Source organism: Ostrinia nubilalis, chromosome 16 (genome assembly GCF_963855985.1).
Source record: "Ostrinia nubilalis chromosome 16, ilOstNubi1.1, whole genome shotgun sequence".
Taxonomy (NCBI): domain Eukaryota; kingdom Metazoa; phylum Arthropoda; class Insecta; order Lepidoptera; family Crambidae; genus Ostrinia; species Ostrinia nubilalis.
Window position 1 is genome coordinate 13347169 of NC_087103.1, and position 7237 is coordinate 13354405.

Below are 7237 nucleotides of genomic sequence, written 5' to 3' on the forward strand. Positions count from 1 at the left end.
TAGGTGGCTTGTATTTGTGCCTTTCCATGGTCAAGCAGCGACGTTTGAGCCCCCCGTGGTTTTGAAAGGTTGCGGGTGCCGCTGCGGTAACGTTATGGGGATTTCCATTTCTTCGAACGACTTTATTTATTTATTTACTTATTTAAGGCTCACAAAACAAGTTACGGTCATATTTAGGCACAGATAATAATCCATAGATTAATCTAAACCGCAACTCTTAACTCTTACTTAACATGATGTCGTGTGCACAGAATGAATTGAAAATTATGAAATAAAGAGGGTAAATAGTGTTAGTTTAACTCATTTTATGCTTAGTATTTAATGTTATTAAGTGTTATTAAAGTTTACAAAGGACAACTTGACTTTATATTCAGGATATCTCTCCTGAATTTGTACAACTTAGAACAGAATATAACCAAAGAAGAGTGTTCAGTGACAGTGTCATTAAAAGTCTGCACATTCTGGTTATAGGGTTGTAAAAAAAGGTATTGTTTTTATAGATTTGGAGCGAAAATATTTTTTGGTAGGGTTTCGGGATTTGTATTTTGTAGCGAGTGTTAAAATTAAGAAGGGAAAGAAGATTAGGTGAATCAAGTTCAGAATGCAAAATCTTATGCAGACAGACAAGTTCAAGACATTCACGTCTGGAGGCCAGAGACGTCATTTTGAAGCGGTCTTGCCCTGTATGACTTATATTCGCGACCCAAACCCAATCTGAAGCAAAGAATATTCAGAAAATTTCTTTGGTCTCCCTCAATTCGGTCTGAGTGTACCTACATTGTAGAATGGCGACCAGATGACAGAACCATAATCTAAGATGCTTCTGATCAGTGAGTAGTATAGGCATATAAGGGTAGATTGGTTCTTGAAGACTCTTGTAAAACGTGTGACAATATGGTCGTAATGACAACGAAATGAAAGACCATCGTCAAAGTACACCCCCAGGTCTCCGACGATGACACTTGAATGAAACTTGATGGACAGATGCGATTTTTTGTTGGTAGGTGGCATGTGATTGGTGCCAATGGGTGCCATAATAATTATTCCAAAAAAAAAATAACGCATGGCATATGAATTAGATGGGTTACTGTGAAAATCGAAAATACCTTCTAGCTCTTAAACCGGATAAAAAGGGCGCTCTGTGATTGCAGTGTCAGATGTCAGAAAATTTTGAATACCTATGCCTAATTTTCGATGTAATAAATCATTTTACAACTGAAAATGGCTTACTTATTTCGAGCCTCAAATAAGGCAATATTTAAGAAGATAACTGCTTTTTATGGTAATCAATCTGCAGTGCTTTTATATTCAAATAAATGCATACTGAATTTTTACTTTCTACGCCTTGTAATTAACCGATTACAACTGTCTACAGTATTTTTGCGCACGGGTTATGCATAGTTTATTTTTAAGAAAGAAAGAAAGAAAGAAAGAAATAAAAAATATTTTTTCATTGCTTTAATAGGTAGAAATAAGAATAACAATAAAAAAAACTCTGAATTTGCTTTTATGTGTAAAAATATTAAAAATTATATAAATGAATGTAAATGATGGACAGATTTTTGCAGTCAAAAGTGGTTTTGATTTCTTTCAAACAAAAATATTTTTTTTAAATCGGTTTTTGTTTGACAGAGAAATCGGTAAACATTCATAAAAAAATTGATCAGACAAATATAGAATATTATCCCTTTCTATTGAAGACGCTAAATAACCTTATTAACTGAAGTATAAGTTGGTCCTTAATTTCACACTATTAAACTTTTCTTCGTAAGTACCTACCTTAACGTTAAACATGGTAAGGCTTACGATTTGGCTTTTTATAATATTATGTCTTCGCTATTGACAAATTAACATTGGAAACTTTTTTGGCTTATGAATAAACTAAAGTTTTCCTGTACCTATATGTAATATAAAAGCTGTATGTTTCTTTCATTAAATAAATAAATAAATAAATTTAAAGAGATTGGCTTGGTTGGTTGGGCACAAATGTCGCTGCTTGACCATGGAAAGGCACAAATATAAGCTACTTATTGAAAACAATTAATCTGGCTAAGGCTAATGGGTAAAAATCATGTGGCTGCAGTAACGTTTTCAAGCATTACTGCAACGGAATCTTATTTTCTTCAATTACTCCGAAATCTTATTGGGCAAAAATGCTAGATTCTCGGCACATTTACAGGATTTAAGGCTCTACCTTTTCCATGACATAAGCACATCTTGATCAGCGTCACCATATCGTCGCTTGCCTCTCTAACTGACGTAACTGACATTTTGCAAAATTTTCAGGCGATTAGATAGATCGATTCGTCTTGCGAAATTAATTAAGATGGTGTAGATAACTCAGTTTCGAAAAAAATGTCAGATACGTCACTTAGAGAGGCAAGCGACGATAATATCTCTGAGGTAACGCACACGAATGAATCTGCATTTTGATTTTAAATAAGTGAAATACAACTTGATGCAGACTGACATGTATTTGGGAGAGAACTTGCTTAAGGATAATTACCTACTGTCTACCGTAACATTCGCTGCCTGCTGCTCGCGCACCCTGCTTCTACTTTCAATGACGCCAATCCAATGGGCCGCGCGGTCGCGTCTCGGCGTGGCCAGCTAATAGGTAGGTAAATTATGATGCGTCGCCGCAGAGTAGCATAGCGTAGCCGGCTATGGAGCGTGCGAGTGAGACAGCAAAGCTCTCACTTTGTTTATGTTTTGGCCGAATTTAATAATTAACAATGGAATTAAACAGGGGATTAACAATGGGTTCACTTTAATAGGTACTAGGTTAAGATTTTTTTTATTTGCTATACATATCTTAAAATAAATTAAATGAGTAAAAAAAAACATTAACTGCACCTCTGCACCGCACTTACCTACTTACCTACTAACAGCTCTCTGCGTGGCTGAAAGGTTGACTGGCGGATAATGCTCTTAACAATTATGAACAAAAGGTGGACCTTAAACATTATTATGGGCAATACAGTTTATAACCGACTACACCAGAAAAAGGGTTATGTTTTTCCAGTGTATGTAGGTCTTTAGATTAAGATTCGTCTTAATTATTATTGCGAGTGACACTGGGTAGGTTATCATAATTGGAAGGAAAACAATCGAAAATTTATAGCCACGATAGCCGAACGGTGAAGGGGTCGGAGTGGCCGACTCGAGATCCGGGGAACGCGGGTTCGAATCCCACCGCCGCTCGACTATTGTGGTGAGCCCACTCGTAACACAAGCTCATTTAGTTTAACACGAGGGGCTAATGGGACTATTAGTAATATTTGGAATATAAATTGCACAATGTTAGACAAATTATAACCAAACTTTTGTAATGCTAATTTGTGTTTCTTTCATTTTTATTTGAATGTAGATGTTTTTTTTTTGCATTTTACAGGAAATATGACAATTAATAAAAATAATAATTTGTTGCAAAACCAAACCTATTTTAGTATTTTTATTAGTGACGAAATAAAACAGCAGCGATGAGCGCCATCTATTACATCATTTGTAACTAAATGCTACTTCTACAGCGCTGCAAAAACGATTGTTTAAGACTTCAGTTTTTACTAAAGATAAAATTTTATTATATGAAGAAATATTGTTTATTTGAATCATTCACTGTGTTTAAATGAACAAATTAATGTGTAAAACATTTTTTCATTATAGTTTACTGAGCATTAGTGACTTTTTACAAACGTCTTCAGAAATTCGATACTTATGTCGCCATCTAGTGAGATTGATTTGGAATGATTCAAGATTTATAGGCATCGGGTTCCCGTGATACAGGTGACTCAAATAAGCTACTGACACCGGAGGTAGATTGACAACAATAAGGCTACAAATAATCATGTCCGTGGAAAAGTTGCGAGAGTTTTAAGGTATGACCAATTTCAATTATTAATATTCAAAGAAAACTGTCATATTATTTATGAATTCGACTGTACATAAATGTAACTCAGATGACAATGCAACCTAATGATGTCAGGTCTAATGATAACTACTTTTTTTGGGGAATGTAGTCTCCAAGGACAGTCATGTGAGTGATTAGCCACAAAATAGACTAACCCTCTTAACGCAGCCCAGTTTTAATAATAAATTGTAGTGACCGTTTTTTTATATTCGTTAATAGTTTTATATGATTTTAATGTTGGATATTATTACAGATCCATAACTACTTTCTGATGTTTGCTGATTTTCTTATGGATGAAGATACTATGAGACGCCTTTTTGTCATGGTGCACTTCGCAGTGAAAACAGTCAAGCAAGTAAAATAACAAGACCTCACTGCGTTATTTATTCTATAAATTAAAATACAACTGAAAATATAAGATCTGGTTATTATTATAAATATTTTAATCAAGTATGATAGGTTACTTCTGTACTGTCATAATTCATTAATTAGTTTTAAGAAATATTTTAATATTAAGTGATGACTGTGATGAGTGATACTAGCCCTGACCAATGTTCACTGTATTATTAGTAATGTGTGTAGCTATACAGTGTGAGTCACGTTAAAGTGTACATATGAAAATAGATGAAACTAGACTTATTTTTATCGACAAAAAAGAGGTCAAAAATTTTTTGAGATGTTTTTTTTTATAGATTTTTTTTTTCTTCCAATTACTTATTGTAAAGAAAACGTAATAAATTTTAAACTAAGCGGTATATCCTGATAAAATAAAAACAGTAATAATGCTAAATAACAGGCAATACTAAAAAATACATAAAAATACACAAAAAAGGCCAACAAATAATAAAAAATGATACTTTTTGAAAAAAATCTGCTTTTAAATTCGTGTTTTTTGGTTATTTGATAAATTTCTCCAAAAAATGCCCCTATAACCGGTGGTTTTTATTACTTTGTATTATTCTCTATCGTATTATCTTCGTAAAACCAAAAATCGCATGTCTCTATCCCTATCACAACATTTGCTATGATCGTTTGAACAAAGGCCTGCCACAACATTATTCTCCGCTACAGGTAGAGACAACTTTAATTTTAACTAAAATGCTTATTTTACTTCGAAATATTTTGTTTTTATTTGAAATCTAACTTGTCTTTATCAAAATTACAAATCTAGAGCCATTTTCAGTTTCGTTGTTAACGAAGCGTTGAATGGCGCGCCCGGAGAGGCTTAATTCAAACGATCATTGCAAACGTTGTGATAGGGATAGAGACATGCGATTTTTGGTTTTACGAAGGTAATACGATAGAGAATAATACAAAGTAATAAAAACCACCGGTTATAGGGGCATTTTTTGGAGAAATTTATCAAATAACCAAAAAAAACACAATTTTGTTAGCAGATTTTTTTCAAAAAGTATCATTTTTTATTATTTTTTGGCCTTTTTTGTGTATTTTATGTATTTTTTTAGTATCGCCTGTTATTTAGCATTATTACTGTTTTTATTTTATCAGGACATACCGCTTAGTTTAAAAGTTATTACGTTTTCTTTACAATAAGTAATTGGAAGAAAAAAAATTCGATAAAAAATTAAAAAAAAATCTCAAAAAAAATTTGACCTCCTTTTTGTCGATAAAAATAGGTCTAGTTTCATCTATTTTCATATGTACACTTTAACGTGACTCACACTGTATTAATTATGTAGGTACCTATGTTAAGTTATTAAATTTTGATTTATCTGTGATAATGAAATTGATTAATTAGATTTACTAAGAGAGTGATAAGTGATACCCGACCCGACCGTGGATCACCTGTATTCTTTTACACAGTAAAGCACAGTAAAGTATAGGTACCTGATTAATTAGTTTTAAGAGGTAGGTATATTGATTGTTATTAAATTTTAGTGGCAAAGTTCCTTATGTTAAAATTATATTTTTTATTGAATAAGTGATGAGTGATACCCGATAAGAACGTGGATCACCACATTTCTATAAGTAAAGTGTGCCTACTAAGTTATTAAAAGTTGATCGATGTGTGATATTAATTGAACTGATTAATTAGTTTTACGAAGTATATTGATTGTTACTTTAGTGTTAAAGTTCCTTATATTATAATTTGTCTTCAAATTATATTTTTTATTGAATAAGTGATCAGTGATACCCGATAAGAATTTGGATCACCAGATTTCTATACGCAAAGTGTACCTACTTAAATTTTTAAATGATGATTGATCTGTGATAATAATTGAACTGATTATAAGCTTTACGAAATAATAAAATAAAAAAAATAAAATTTAAAAAAATTCATAAAATTCATTTATTTTTGCAAATAGGCTTTAAAAAAGCGCTTTTACACGTCCCAATATTAACCCTACCACTGCTTCGGGACAATAAATGGGTCAGTGCTGAGAAGAAGCAGCGCAAGAAACTCAGTAATTGTTATTTTAGTGGTAAAGTTCCTTAAATATTTATTTTGTCTCTAAATTATAGTTTTATATTTAATGAGTGATGAGTGATGACTGTGATGATATTAGACCCGACCGATCACTGTAATATTAGTCATGTGTAACTATGTTGTATGTATGTACCTAAGTTTAGTTAGTAAAATATGATTTATCTGTGGTAATTAAATAGATTAATTAGATTTACGAATCTCTGATGGATGAGTGATACCCGACCCGCGGAAACCTTTCCGCCAACTGGGACCGCAATCAACTAGCTAGGACCGCGGTCCCAATCGCCAGATCAGTAAAAATGAAATACTTTTCTGGGACCATTCATAAAGGACAATGACCAAAAATGTATGGAGTGTGGTCCAAATGTCAACCACCACCTATGTAGTAAAATAGTCTACTAAATACTGATTCATTATAACCAAACCGCAATCAAAAATATGCTGTCAGTAAAAAGTTTAAGACTGAATGAAAAGTCATGTTTTTACCTTTTCATCTGAAAATTAATGTTCTTGATATCATTCTATCCATCGCACATTTCGGATTAATCTATGCATATTATGTCATGTCGCTTAGTGTGCCGTGTTAGATTCTCGCTAAAAGAAAAAAAAACTCAGAAGAAAGACAACAATATTGGAATTAATGTTCGGGCGGTCGCTGCTCCGCCCCTATTGGTTGTAGGGTGATGTTATATAACCTAAAACCATCCTTGATAAATGGGCTATCCATAACAAAAATAATTTTTCAAATCGGACCAGTAGTTCCTAAGATTAGCGCGTAAACTACTACAATTTTTCATACAGTCATAACTTTTTACTGACAGTTTATTTATTTTTCGTCCCATACTGAAAGTTAATCTCTATTTAATGGACCATAAGCC

General features: G+C 32.7%; 1 long non-coding RNA gene across 1 annotated transcript; it reads left to right on the forward strand.

Annotated features, from left to right (window-relative positions):
- The first annotated feature begins 3791 nt into the window (after window positions 1–3791).
- Window positions 3792–6031, forward strand: LOC135079425 (uncharacterized). Its single transcript, XR_010258798.1, has 2 exons — window positions 3792–3878; window positions 4164–6031. It is a non-coding gene; the product is annotated as an uncharacterized LOC135079425 (long non-coding RNA).
- Window positions 6032–7237: the final 1206 nt, after the last annotated feature.